This window comes from Lissotriton helveticus, chromosome 8 (assembly GCF_964261635.1).
Source record: "Lissotriton helveticus chromosome 8, aLisHel1.1, whole genome shotgun sequence".
In the NCBI taxonomy this organism is placed as follows: domain Eukaryota; kingdom Metazoa; phylum Chordata; class Amphibia; order Caudata; family Salamandridae; genus Lissotriton; species Lissotriton helveticus.
The window spans coordinates 1,425,784,970-1,425,800,855 of record NC_136069.1 but is presented as its reverse complement, the minus strand read 5'-3'; positions in this window follow the sequence as shown (position 1 = coordinate 1,425,800,855).

Sequence of the window (15,886 nt, the reverse complement as noted above, 5' to 3'; positions counted from 1 at the left end):
CAACCAGGAAGGTCTAACAAATGTAACGGTATATTGCTTTCCAAGAGCTGTCAAAATTAGAAAAAGTTATAGGTGAAAACGTTGAGACAAAAGGCTGTTTTTTTCAACAAAATTTCAAATATTCCAATATCTAACTGTTAGTTTCTATAACGAAACCTTCATGGATTTAGACAAATGACCCCTTTCTGAATTCAGAATTCTGTCTACTTTTCGAAAATGTAAAGCTTTCCAGGATCCATTATTGCTTTCGAGCTCATTTATACCATTAACTGGAAGGAGTTGGAAAGCTCTAAAAATAGCAAAAATAGGCTATGTCCCAGAAAAATGCCAAAACTGAGTGAAAAATTTTGGTTCTCTGACAAAAGACTGTCATTCCCTGAAAGCTGAGAAAATGGATATTTCAGCCCCACAAACCCTTTTGTAATACCATTTTCAGGGAAAAACCCAGAGGCTTTCATTTGCAGCCCGTTTTTCCCATTTTTCTGAAAAAAACTAAAAAATCACTATATTTTGGTTAATTTCTGGGACCCCTCGAAGGGAATCCACAAACCCTGGGCGCCTTTAGAATCCCCATGATGTTGGAAGAAAAGGACGCAAATTTGGCGCGGATACCTTATGTGGTCAAAAAGTTACAAGGGCCTAAGCGCGCACTACTCCAAAACGCCAAAAAAAGGCTTAGCACAGGAGGGGAAAAGGCCTAGCAGCGAAGGGGTTAATCAGGTACTGGAATTCCAATGGGCTTACACGTTATGTAAAGAGAAAACAACTTTCTTCTTTACCTTGGAACCAAGAGACAAGATGTTTTCTTATCACAAGAAACTCACGTATCTACAATTCAAGCCACATGACTTGAGAGAGACTTAGTTGAACAAGTCATGGTGGCATCTAGATCAGTTAATCCTTCAGATCCCGCTGGCAATTCCCACTTTACCAACCAGGAAAGGCAGAATAGAAATCATCTGGAAAGACTCTACCTATAAAACCACAGAAAACATGGTGTGAGCAGTGGAGGAATGTCTTTACTAAACTGATGTGTCAAGGTTAAAACTATGCAACTGGATCCATCTATGCCCAAAACGTTGGAAAGATGGAATTATTTTCCTAACTAAATAGAGTACTAAAGGAAATCGGATGCACACAGTTGGAGGTAGGCTGAGACTGTAATATTTTAACAGCACCCAATCCTTGGCAAATGTAGTTGCTCAGACCTAAGAAGTAACAATGAGAGAGGGATACTACAAGAACTTATGGCAGACCACTTTCTCAGACACCCCAAGAGACTCACGCAGCCAGTACCCAGAGATTACACATTTGTTTCAGGCCTCCATGGAACTGAAACCGGCATTTCCTATTTCCTATTGAGTGGGACAATGGTAAACGAAATCACAAGAAGTAACGTAGGCATTCAATGGCTCATGCTACAGGTCAAAAAGATCAGACTTGGGGAATAGGCATGTTGCTATACATACTTTTGGGGAAAAGAAAACGTTGCTGGCTCCCTTCAGCAATACTTGACTCTGAACAAAAGCTCAGTGACCTTGGGGCATATAATGTGGGCAGCAGGAAAATCATAGATCAGAGGAAACACACTGCACTGCACTTGCTCGCAAAACAACCATGGTAAAAAGACGGACTCGAGAAACAAAAATCATGATGATTACATGAGAGCATCAGCCAGCGATAACATACTTCTCCTTACAGCAAAGATATACAGTATTCACACTCTTTTAGCACAAAAGTCCAAAAGAACCCTCCAGTGTATAAAGAGCTGTCACTATGAAAATGGTGAAAAAGCAGGCAGACTCTTGGTTTTCCAGCTTAAACAATGGATAGCACAGTCAACCATACCAGTGATTATCAGTCGCTGCAATGTCCTACTCGGCAATCACAGAGACATTAAATAATTAACTTCATTCTATGCCACACTTTGCTCATCAGAGGTTCCAGCAGATATCACTTTAGAATAGCGTTTTCTCAAGAGCCTGCAAATTCCATGACTTACACTTAAAGACAGAGAAAAATTAGATAAAGAAATCATGGATTAAGAACTTCTGATGGCTATAAAGGACATGCCCACAGGTGAAATTCCAGGGAAGGATCACTTACCAGTGGAATTATATGAGTTGGAGGCAATACTTTTGGCCCCACACTGAGGAAGATGTTTCAAGAAACAACAACAGAAAGTCTGTCTCAAGTCCACAACCGGGCATATATAACAGTCATGATTATATCAAAGACCCCGCATACATATTTGTGGGGACACAAGACCTATCTCTTTAATCAATGAGAACACCAAGATCCTGACCCCGATCCTTTCTGCAAGTTTAAAGAAAGCCTTCAAAGAACTGGCGCCCCACAACTAGGGAAATTAATTCCATGAAGTTCTTCACATAATCACAGGAAAACATTGTTCCACATGCTAGAGTACAAACTTAATGTTGAGAAAGCTTTTTACGGAGTGCATTGCAGCTATAAATTCTCAATTTTCGCCAAAATGGCATTACTAGACCTTCATAGCTTGACATGCTGGTTATACCATGATCCCTCTGATATGGTTAACTGTAATGGTTTACCAAGCAAAGATGCCTGCTCTATCTCCGATGTGTCTTTTGGTGCTAGAGACCCTTGACATAGTAATGCAACCCCTGCAGGGAATTTTAAATTAATGCTTTATGCAAATGAAATTCTGCTGACATTGTCCTCTCTCATAACAAAATGCAAAATGAAGAACCTTATTCCACCTTAAATTATTGAAATTGATTCAATCAGTCATCATGTAGACCATTTTTTACCACATCATTGTTAATTGCTTTAAACAATTCTTTTTTTTCTTTTTTCATATATACAAACCAATGAATTTTAAATAATAACTATAAAGAATAATACATATATTAATAAAGGAAACCTTCTAATAAATTGTCATATAACCTATGGATCACTGATACAACATCGACTCCTATAACTTAGAACTACAAAAATATTGAGTCAATAATATAGTACACAAAAATACCGACACCCAATACACAAACTGTATATGGTTTTTAAATAATAATACATTTAGTATACTAAATATTAAAAAATGGCAAACTGCAAATCTGTTAAATACATATATAATTTTTGAACAAAAATAAAATGATATAACATATAATACAAAAAAATGTGAAACAAATGTACTAAAACGTTTACTTTTTTCACAAAAATGATAAATATTTAAAATCAAAACGTTTATAATAAAAAAGTACAAATACATTTTGTTTACTATTACATGACTATACTTAATTAAAAAAACAATTTTTCAAAATTGTTTAAAAAAATTTGTATGTACAAATATATTTGTAATTTCGCAAATGTACATAAAAAATATATTATACTTTATAATGTATTCAGAATAACAGAAACATTTGTGAATCATGTTATTCAATATATTCAAAAATTGTATAACAAAACCAAATAAAAATAATTTAGGGGCCGATTCCGATTTCGGCCAGAAGGGCCCTGAACAATGGTCGGAGCCCTTCCGACCGAACTAGAATGTGTCGCACGGAATCTTTTCAGACTGAGCCATTCTGATGTGCTCAGTCGGAAAGGAATCCAACACTGATCCTTCTCCTACCTCGCCGCCAAGACCTGGAACACCCTCCCTACCCACATACGGCAGACCCAAAACCTACTCACCTTCAGAAGGCTCCTCAAGACCTGGCTCTTCGAGCAGTAGCAGCACCCCCCCTCCCCACAGCGCCTTGGGACCCTCATGGGTAAATAGCGCTCTTTACAAGTACTCTGATTGATTGATTGATCAATTAATTGATTTCCGGATTGCAGATGACAGACTTGGAGAGTCTGTCCGCCTTCTGGAAATCCCACAGTACTCCCCCTGCTTTTCACACTGCAAGCATGCTTTCTGCTCGGAATGCATGCTTGCATTGTGAAGTATACGAGTTCGACCGAACACTGTCCGGTCGCATCGTACTAGCTGGGCAGTAACCGACGACAGCAGGTCGGTCGGTTACGGCTCCTGACCAGCTCATAACCTATCCTGTGCCCACTTCAGTCTCTGAACAGAAATGTAAAAAAAAACATCTTAATAAAACATGATCTACAAATGTAACAAAACATTTTTTCACCTCTGACACCACATGCTTTCTGGTGCACCATCAATATGTGTGTCTATATATCCAAGGCTTCTCTCAGTATTAAATATCTTTATTCCACCTTTTGAAATGTATGTCCCCACATTATTATTATTGAGGGTTGTAGAGCGCTCTGCTACCTCCAATGGAGGAGTCCCAATACTGGTAGCGTATGTCAGGGAAGGGCTGGTCATCTAGAGCTAGGGGAGGCCCAAAAGCAAGGTCTTCAGATTCTTTCTGAATACAATTTCTGACTTGGCTTTCCAAATGTGCTCGGGTATGGAGTTCCAAAGAGAGGTAGTTCTGACAGAGAACGAGAGTCCGCCAAGCCTAGCTTTTGCAAAGCGTGTGATGAAAAGAATTTATGAAGATTTGACCTTAGGACCCTTGTCTGGTGGTACTTTTGGAGTCTCTTCCTGAGGTATTGAGGGCTAGTGTCCCTTGCTGCTCTATAGGCGTGAGCCAGTGACTTAAATTCAATCCTCCTTTTGACAGGCAGGCAATGCAGGCTAGGAAGGTGGGGGGAAATGTGGTGGAGGAGTGGCACATTTCTGATGAGCCTGGCTGGCGCATTCTGGATCATTTGTAATTTTCTTATCAGGTAGGCGGGGAGACCAAAATATAGGCTGTTGGCATGGTCCAGCTGGGACGTGGGCAGCGCATGATCTATCGTCTTCCTTCAATCCATCGGAACGAGGTGAAGGAATCTTCGTAGAGATCTAATTTTCCAGAAACAGGACAAGGAAACTTGTCCTAACTGGGCCTTGCATGAGAGGGAAGTGTCAAATTTGAATCCCAGATTCCTGGTTGAGGAGACTGGAAGTGGGGAGGGTTGAGTTCTGTTGGCCACCAAAGGTCGGCTAGTGGTGGGGACAGCTGATTGAAAAACAGGACCTCCATTTTATCGGTATTCAACCTCAGACAATTGTCAGTCATCCATGAAGAAATGTTAACCAAATATTGCTTAAAATTGGTGAATGCTGTCTCAGAGTGATCCCTAAAAGAGAACACAAGCTGAGTTTTATCAGCATATGAGACAGCATTTACCCCGTACTGCTTAGCTAGAGGGGCGAGGGGAGCGGGGTAAACATTAAAAAGAGCCAGGCTAAAAGCCTAGCCCTGTGGGACTCTGCAGATGAGAGGGCGGGGGGAGGAGATATGGGGGCAGAGAAGTATTTTCTGGGACCTGCCTTCAAGAAAGGAGCAGAACCAGGCTAATGTGGCACCCATCACTCCCAGGTGTGTGAGTCTCTCTAAAAGGATCTGATGTGATACTGTGTCAAATGCTGCGGATAAATCCAGCAGCACTAGTATTGCACAGCTGCCTTTGTCCAGGGTGTCCCTTATCGTTTCTGATACTTCAAGCAGTGCTATCTCCGTGCTATAGCCTGAACTAAAGCCAGACTGAAAGTTGTGTAGCAGTTTGTTAGACTCTAAGAACACTTAGGGGCCCATTAGGATGTCCGGGGATTGGAACAGCCCACCATAAGGTCGGGGGTCCCGTGGGGGGGTATTAGGATGCGCCCGTCACAGTGGCGGACGCATCCTGCATTTTTAACATTGTGGCGGGCGGTGCTTTCAGCTCCGCCAGCCACAATGCTAAAAATGCATGTATGCATTTGCATACACAAAGGGGCAGGCACTGCGAGATGCCTGACACATAGTGTATGCAAATGCTGGGGGGACCACAGGTACCCCCGTGTGCACCTCTCACCTCGCCTTCACTCCAGGGGCCCACAGGGGGCCCCGAAAGTGAAGACCGCCTGCCTTTCTGTGGCGGCATTGCCGCCACGGAAAGGCATCAGATTGGGCCCATACTAATATGGCTGGCGGTGTCAAACAGACACCGCCACCATATTAAACCTTTTCCGCCCCGGTCGCAGGGTGACCGGGGCGGAAAAGCAGCAGACGGTCTTTCCGTCCGCCGCAGACCCCCCAGCCATCCTAATGTGGTGGGGGGTAATTTCAGTGAGGATGGCCGGCAGATTGCCCCCGCCAGGCCGGCGGTGGCTACCGCCAGCCTGGCTGGGGCAATCCGCCCACCATCCTAATGGGCCCCTTAGTTGCTTCTGCAGTTCCTTCTCAAGGATTTTGGCCGCTACTGGCAGGAGGGATGTTGGCCTAAAGTTCTTCAGTTCTACAGGGTCTGCGTCCTCTTTCTTGAGGATTGGCTGGACCAGTGCTGTATTCCAGATGGAAGGATATATGCCTGAAAGTAGAGACAAGTTCCACAGTAAGTTTAAAGCGGGATTGAGTAGAGGGGCCAGCAGTTTAAAAAATCTAGCTGGGCAGGGGTCACTTGGAGACCCGGATGTGGTTTTATTCAATTCAATGAGGGACAATTCAGAGCTGAACGGTTGGAATTCAGACCCTACACCTGGATGGCAGGGGGTAGAGGGTGATGAGGTGGACAGCCTAATCAAGGGAAATGAAGAGTAGATAGTCGGAATTTTCTTCTGAAAAAAGACAGAAAGCTCTTTCCATAAGATAGGAGAAGCAGCTATGGTGCTTTTCATAGTCTCTGGATTAATGATGCCCTGAACAATCCTGAAAACGTCTTTAGTAGAGTTGTCAGAGGATTTGATTTGGTTAGCAACAGGATCCCTGATGGTAATATGCTTTAGCCTATGGAATTATTTCAGTGCTTCTCTGTTTGCACTCTTGGCCTATGCATTGTAAGTTTCCTCCAGACTCGCTGAAGCTTCTTGCAGCAGCTTTTCCGTTGTGAAACAGGGGAAGGAGGGGTTGGTCTCCTGCCAGTTTCATGGATTTCATAGGGGCAACTCAGTCAAGAGCAGAGGTAACCCATTGGTTAAATGTGAGGGCATCAGAACGAGATTCTGCAGTGAGCAGCAACGGGGGATTTAACAGTACTGGCCCCATTGCTTCAGGGGAGATTTTCCTCCAATTTCTCCTGTCTTCTTATTTACGTCTCACAGAACTCTTACAAGTGGTAGTGATCAAGTTGAAAGGGATAAGGCTGTGATCCGACCATGAGAGGGGGACAGGGTCATCAGATTTTAGGGTACAAATATAGGTAAAGATGAGATCTAACATATGACCGGCCACATGGGTGGGCATAGAAAGTATTTGATTGAGGTTTAACCCCTTAAGTGTATCAGTCAACTGGGAGGCCAGGGGCAATGTTCATTGTCCATGACTATAAAGGTAGCATGCCTCTGTGATAGATCTGTGATCAAATCCCACAACACAAGCAGTTCAGTGGATAAGGATTCCGGGGGGGTCTGTATACCAGTATACCCACAAAGTAGAAGGTAGGGGAGATTTTGATATTAAAGGACATGGCTTCAATCCATCCATTGTGTTCAATCCTTTTGTGTGGCATCTCCCAGCTGTTTCTCATAATCACAGCAAGCCCACCCTCCTGTCTATTGTCAGCCCAATTAACCGTGGTTGTTTTGTAGCCCTCCGGAATGGCCAGCATTATGTTGGGATTAGAGCTATCTCTTAACCATGTTTCGGTAAGAAACATGAGATCCCAAGATGTTGATTCCAATGTAAGCCAGACATTGTCGGCATGTTTGGGGAGATTTTCTGCAATTAATTAGACAGGCGTTCATATTGTACTCCAAAGTTGAGGTCTGGTTAACAGACGCTGTTACCAAGTGCATGTCCTTACCCATGCTTCTCAAGGTCTCAATTCTATCAGATGCAAAGGAGCATGACCAAAAGCTCAGCCCCTGGCCAAGTAACTCATGTTCCAATGCACAGAGATTCTAACATGTGGGCCTAGCGCATCCATTTGGAGCGATCTCAGAGTTGCTCCCTGGACCAAACGATTCTTGTACCAGTGTTGGCCCGGGCAGAATGGCTGCTGCAGGACGTGGGCGGAATGCGGACAGGAGAAGACGGGCTTCCCTTAGGCGCCACAGCGCCACGCCTGCTGCGTGCATGACCTGGCCCATCAGCTGAAGTAGGAGAGTGCACGGCAGGTAGCTCCGCCCACTCCTGAAAGCAAGTGGTATCAGCTGAGGAATGAGTGATCCACCCCGCCCTCCACATAAACGGAGCTTGCCGCGGTGGACAAAGACGCGGAGGCAGGGAATACCTGACAAACTCCTGAGGCGGAAAGCCGGGAGCAACGCTTCTTTTTAAAATTATATTGTGTGTGCTTGTTGTGTTTTTAACTTTTGGGCACCTATCCCTTCCTCTCCTTCTTCCCCTCACCGTTTGCACCCGCTCAGCCGATCAGGCGCTGCAGCGGCCCACGGGGAGGATCGCCGCCGCACCGGGGGAAGCCCTGGGTGACGGAGCTCACGCCAGGCCACGCCCACTTTTGCCTCTTTAAAACCGCGCCTTCAGCCTGCGCGCGCTACAGACCTGACGAACTCCTGAGGCGGAAAGCCGGGAGCAACACTTCTTTTTAAAATTATATTGTGTGTGCTTGTTGTGTTGTTAACTTTTAGGCAACTACCCCTTCCTCTCCTACTTCCCCTCACCGTTTGCACCCGCTCAGCCGATCAGGCGCTGCACCGGCCTACGGGGAGGATCGCCGCCGCACCGGGGGAAGCCCTGGGTGACGGAGCTCACGCCAGGCCACGCCCACTTTTGGCTCTTTAAAACCGCGCCTTCAGCCTGCGCGCGCTACAGACCTGACGAACTCCTGAGGCGGAAAGCCGGGAGCAACGCTTCTTTTTAAAATTATATTGTGTGTGCTTGTTGTGTTGTTAACTTTTAGGCAACTACCCCTTCCTCTCCTACTTCCCCTCACCGTTTGCACCCGCTCAGCCGATCAGGCGCTGCACCGGCCTACGGGGAGGATCGCCGCCGCACCGGGGGAAGCCCTTGGTGACGGAGCTCATGCTAGGCCACACCCACTCTTTACTTACTATAAGCATGACCGTTCCCCGGCCGCGCAGCGGCCGCGCCGAAGACGCGCCAAAGGCAAGCCCGTCTGCGCCCGTCCGCGCCAGGCCGGGACCCGGGGCCCCTCACTATGCCAGTTTTATCAACTACTCCTATGTACAGCTACTCGCCTGCCGTGGGGACAGGCCCATTAGTAGTTCCACTCTGGCCATCGTTAATAGCCTGGGCATCTCTAAGGTCAACCAGACTGCCACCAAACCTGGAACTCAAACTTTTGCACCATCCTCCGCCTCTTTATATCCATCGCCCAGCCCCACCTCAACCCTCCCCATACGGCCTCGGCCTATCTCCTTAACACCCGTTCCGCAGTTAGGCATCAAGTAGAGCTATTTGACCTCATAGATACCTCTAAGCCGGACCTCCTATTTCTTACTGAAACTTGGTTTACTCCGTATTCTCTACCAGACGTTCTAGAAGCCCTCCCCGATTCCTACTATATTCTCCGTGCGGGTCGGAATGGGAGGAAGACAGGCGGTGGAGTGGCGATGATAGTCCGCTCCAACCTTCAGTTTCAACTTCTCCCTCATTCCCCCATTGCAGCAGTTGACTTCTTGGTTGTTCGCTCCACCAACCTTGCGACTCCCCTCACCTGTGCGCTCTTCTATCGGCCCCCTCAGGCCACGCCTCATTTTATCACGGCCATACAGAAACTACTTGCCACTTTGGTGGTCAACAACTCTGCAGTTCTACTATTAGGGGACTTTAACTTCTGGCCGGGTGACCCTCATGAGGACTCTACGTCCAAAGACTTCTCTGATACCCCCCATTGCATTAATTTCACCTCACATATATCCCTCCCAACCCATACTCATGGTCATATTCTTGACCAAGTTTGGTCCACCAACCAGTCAGTTTCTACACCGACCGTTCTTCTTTGTGCTTGGTCGCACCATTCTTTGATCTCTTTCGCTCTTGACTTGGGAGTGACCAACATCCCACTCGCTAATTTGTTCCGCTCCTGCCCTGACGGATACTTCCACTAACATCCAGGTAGCCGCCATTAATAGCTGGCTCTCTACTGCCTGTGACCGAGATGCTCCCCTCAAACGGGTAAGAACACGTCGCCCTCACGACGCAAATAGATGGTTCACTGACGATATCAAATCCCAGAAATTGGTCCTTAGGTCGGCGGAACGCCGCTGGCGGTGCAGATACTGTCCAGATTTGAAGGCTCAATATTTGACCCTTCTTCGGACCTATTAGAAACCTATACTTGCAGCTAAATCGGAGCACTTCTCAGAAAATCCATCAGGCTGCCAATAAAACTAAAGAGATTTTTGCGATCGTACACGAGCTAGCAGCTTCAGACAGAGTTGCTCCCAAGCCCATTCCCTCCCAATCTCTCTGCAAGGCCCTCAATAACTTCTTCTTCGAGAAGATAACTACCATCAAGCGTAACATACCCCTTCCTCTCTCTTCCTTCTCCTGTACTCCTTTGCCGCTGACTCCTTTCATTCTTGACCAATTCCCTCCGATCTCTAAGGAGGCCTATCTTAACTTACTAGGGAAGGCCCAGATGGGCTCCCAGGCTGATCATTGTCCTGCCCATATTCTGAGAGATATTTTCTCCAGCTGTCCAGAACCCCCCTTGACTCTTCTTAACACTTCTATCGCTCAGGGAGTGGTACCAGACTCGTTTAAATCGGCCACGGTTATCCCTATTCTTAAGAAATTGGGCGCTGATCCCACTCTCCTCTCTAACTTCAGGCCCATTTCTTTGCTCCCGCTGCTGAGACAAATTCCGGAGAGCCATTTCACCTCCTGTCTCTCAGCCTTTATTGAGGCTAACCATCTTTTGGCCGCTTATCAGGCAGGATTTCGACCCGCTCTCTCCACGGAGTCTGTTGTTCTCTCCGTGGTGGATGAGCTCAGGAGAAGTGCTGACATTAATTCCCCACAGGCCTTTGTCCTCCTCGACTAGTCTGCCGCCTTCGACACGGTCGACCAGTCCATCCTTCTCGACCGTGTCGGGGGCGTCGGCGTGCGGGGATCGGCCCTAGCCTGGCTCACATCTTACTTGGAAGGCCGCTCCCAGGCTGTTCGGCTGGAGGGCTTTTCAGCCCCCACCTGTTCAGTCTCTTGTGGGGTGCCCCAAGGCTCATCCGTTTCCCCTCTTCTTTTCAACCTCTACATTCTTCCTCTTATTGTTTCTTTACAGGAAATGGAGGTCGCAGTGTTCAATTATGCCGATGACCGCCAGTTGATTTTTGACCTCTCCTCTTCCTCTGATTCTATTTCTAAGTTTCACTCTACCATGACATTCATTTACCACTGGATGAATCTTAATCAATTAAAGTTGAACCCGGACAAGACGGAGTTGGTTCTTATCGGTGGTCCCTCCAATCCTTGGACTTCCGCTTTTTGGCCCCCTGCTTTGGGTTTACCACCCACCCCCTCTGTCTCCGTGAAAACTCTGGGTATTAAAATCAGCCAAGACCTCTCCATGCGCGCCCAGATTAGCTTGGTCGTCTCATCCTGTTTTCTATCCCACAGAACTATCCGCAAAATCTCCCGCTACTTCTCAGTTGAAGCCCTTAAACGTATTATTCTGGCGTTGATTCTATCCCGCCTAGATTATGGCAACGCCCTATACGTTGGCATTCCCGCGTACGAGCGCCGCTGCCTACAGCTCATTCAAAACCAAGCGGCTTGCCTCATCTATAGACTTCCGAAGTCACATCACATTACCCCCCTGTTAAAGCCTCTCCATTGGCTCCCTATCTTTGAACGATCTCTATTTAAGATGGGCTGCCTGATCTTTATGTCGCTTGCTGGCACGGCCCCTGCCTATATCACATCTAAGATTAGTGCCTACGTGCCTGGTAGAAGTCTTCGCTCTTCTACCCAGCACCTTCTTAACGTTCCTCGATATCGCAGGAAAAAACTGGGTGGATCCAGATTCTCGACCCTTGCCCCTCTCTTTTGGAACGCTCTCCCTCTTGCCATCAGATCCATTCTACGATACACTGAGTTTCGAACAGCCCTAAAAACCCACCTTATATTCCTTAACTTTTTTTCCTGCTCCCCTCAGGATAGTTTTTCTGCAGCGCCAAGAAACCGCCTGTTAGTAGAGCGCTTTACAAAACCCTTCCAACTTCAACTTCAATACAATGTATGCAAAGTGGCAAATTCTGTAAGAGTAATAAAAGCAGTGAAACAACTTAAAAATAGATCTCTGTTAAAAGCTCTATGCAAACACGAGTGGCAGCAGAGGCAGTGATCGCCCCTCCCTGCTCCACAGCGCGAGTGCTGGCCCGTCAGTTGAAGTAGGAGAGTGCACTGCAGGTTGCTCCACCCACTCCCAAATGCAAGTGGTATCAGCTGAGGAATGAGAGATCCGTCCCTGTCGTGATTTCAAATAGGTTACCATTAACCTGTTCAGCCGGGTACAGCGGGAGCGATGAATGTAGCTAGTTCTCCCTATCCTCTAACGATGTCACAACCTGTGAGCATATGGATAAACTCTACCAAGTGTAACAACACCAGGGAAGGGGAACAAAAGGGACAAAGGAAACAATAAAGTCGCAGCAGCCAAATATTCTGATAGGTGCCTTTGGATACGTGTATGAGGAAGGAACCTCACTGGTATCAGACTGGAGTTCCTGTAGTAAGAGAGAGAGAGGAAATCACACACACATACGGAACCATTTAACAAGATCAGTATCCTATGTGTGTACAGTAACTTACAACATTAAGCTGCCACGTGCTCTCCATAGAAAACAGAAAAAAAGAGAAAAATAAATCATAAAAGAAAAAAGCTCTATTCCTTCAAGCAGCAGCACTTTGCGTTGTCCTGAAGTATGTGCCACTCATTAATTCATAGAGCATACATCGTCACTAAAATCCTCTGAGACTGGCATCCAAGATGGCTAAATATAGACCATATTATTTTCATCACACGTTAGCACCTTACTGCAGTTCTGTGCTATCGTTTGTCAAGTTTATAATAGTATGCCAGAATAATATATTATTCCTCCTGTTACACGGTTTGTATTTTAGTTATACAGCTGATTCAGAAGTAACTGACATAACAACAATGTCCAAGAAGGATTGAACGTGATACAGGGTTTTAAATCCACCCTTCAACAATAACTCATAGTTCCTTGCTTCACTCGAGTTTTCCAAAGTCACAGAGCAGCTGCTCTTTCACGATGTTCGAAAACTAGGTCGCGCCACAGGCGCCTTACCTCCTCATGGAGATTGCAAAGAACGTATTTCTCAGCTGGTAACTATGAACCATGCCGCGCTCCTTCCCAATCCCAGCGCGTTCAATGCGCGAAGGGGGAAAGTGCCGCACGGACCTCCACAAACGGCAATGAACGAATCCTGCCTTGCAGGCAACAGGGAAACAGTAGTAACGGGTTGGAAATCACCGCGGCGGCTTCACTGGACTTGCGATGATTCCTGCTGAAACTGACTCCATAGTTCAGGTGACAAGCACCGGATGAAGGAACAGGAGGAGTAAAAAAAGGAAAGTAGTAAACAGAGAGAAAAGACATCGCCCCTATGCATTCTGGGCGATGTAGTTCAACTTTCATTCCCAGCCATTCCTCCCTTACGGAACCTTCGCTAGTGAAATGTGACAGAACCCCCTCTCCATGACCGACGTCCCGGCGGTCCACCAGGCTTCCCAGGGAAACTAGAGTGGAAACGCCGCAGAAGGGCAGGACACCGCAAATTGGCACGCGGCTCCCAGGATCGCTCCTCAGGGCCGTACCCTTTCCAATCAATGAGGTACAATATTCTCCCTCTCACACGCTTGGAATCTAGGATGGTCCTTACTACGTACTTATCTTCACCCTCTACCACCACTGGAGAAGGCCTAGATGGTAATCTAGTGTGAAGAGGGCAAGGTTTCAGGAGGGAAACATGGAATACAGGGTGAATATGCCAGGATGCGGGCAGAGTGAGTTTCATAGCCACAGGATTAATAATGCTATGGATTGGGTAAGGTCCTACGAATTTAGCCTTCAGTCTAGTGTTTCCTTTGAACCTCAAATGTTTAGTGTCCAACCACACCCTTTCTCCCACTTTGTACAGAGGTTCGGGTGTTCTCTTCTTATCTGCCTGACGCTTGTCCCTGTCTCTGGATGTCTCTAGATGTTGTATAGCCTCTTGTAGCACTGCCTGCAAATGTGCATGATGTTCTTGTATGGTTGGATGCATAGAGGTAACAGGCTGCTCGAATGGCATCATATTAGGATGATAGCCATGAGACAATAGAAAGGAGAGCATCCCAAGGAGGAATGGTTTGCATTATTGTACGCGAATTCGACCGCCCAAAGAAGCGTACTCCATTCCTCACTGTGTTGTAAGGTGAAACATCGGAGGTACTGTTCTAATGTTTGATTCAGCCTCTCTGTTTTGCCATCTGTCTGAGGGTGATAACTAGTTGACAACCTAGCATCAATTTTCATTGCCATGCATAGTGCGTTCCAGAATCTAAAGGTGAATTGAGTACCCCTGTCAGTGATTAAAACAGAAGGAAGACCGTGTAGTCTAACTACCTGCTACAGAAAGGTCGTGGCCAACTCCCCAGATGTTGGTAGTTTGGGTAATGCTATAAAATGCCCCATTTTAGTCAGGTGGTCTATAATTACTAAAATGGTATCATTCCCTAAACTAGGGGGTATTTCCAATATAAAGTCCATGGAAACAGTGGGCCATGGCGCTGGAGGAATCGGTATGGGCCTTAGTAAACCACTAGAAGGCTGATGCTTAGCCTTGGACTGGGCACAGATAGAACATCCTTGGATATATCTCTCTGTATCTTTTTTCATTGTGTCCCACCAGAAGTACCTAGAAAGAGTTTTCAGTGTCTTTTGTTGTCCCAGATGACCCCCTAGGGGAGAATCATGAGTCCATTGTAGCACCTTATATTGTAGAGACACATGAGGGATATACAGCTTCTTGTCATGGAACAACAGAGCACTCGACTTGGACCTCAGCCTTGGAACTCCATCCAGCCACTCCTGTTCGTTCAACAGCTTGTAGTGATCCTTCACCTCATCCAGAAAATCGTCCACTGTCGTCACAGCGGGAATCACAGATGGAAAAGATGCGTTTTCTAAAATGCATGGAGCTTCTTCCATTGTGACCGTGCTGGTCTACATCCCACCGGGAGGCCTGGACAAGGCATCTGCTTTACCATTCTGGGGTCCTGGTCTGAATTTGATTACAAAATCGAAATCCGCAGAGAACAGAGACCAAGGGAGTTGTCTAGGCGTCAGGGCCCTGGTGCTCTTTAGGAACAGTAGATTACGATGATCTGTATAGATCTCCACTGTGTGTCTTGCCCCCATCAGATGATGCCTCCATTCTTCGCAGACCCTTTTTATCGCTAGTAACTCCTTATCTGTGATGCTGTAATTTATTTCACATGGAGACAATTTCTTGGAGAAATATGCAACTGGGTGCACTTGGCCTGTGTCAGTATTCCTCTGAGACAGGACGCCTCCTAAGGCATAGTGGGAAGCGTCTGTCTCCACAATGAAAGATTGGCTAGGATCAGGATGCCTCAGAATAGGTGCACTGGTGAAACACTCCTTTAAATGTTGGAAAGCTTGTTCCGCCTCTGTGGACCACCTGAACTGAACTCCTTTTCTTAGGAGAAGTGCCATAGGTTGAATAGTTTTTGAAAAATCTTTGATGAATCTACGATAGAAATTCGAAAAGCCTAAAAAGCTCTGGAGGCTCTTCACGCTTGAAGGAGATTCCCACTGTACGATGGCATCAGTTTTCTTCTTGTCCATACAGAGACCTCCTGGTCCTATAACATACCCCAAGAACTCGACTTCTTTGGTGTGAAAAAGACACTTCTCCAATTTGGCGTACAAGCAGTGCTTCTGTAGTCTTTCCAGTACTGCTGC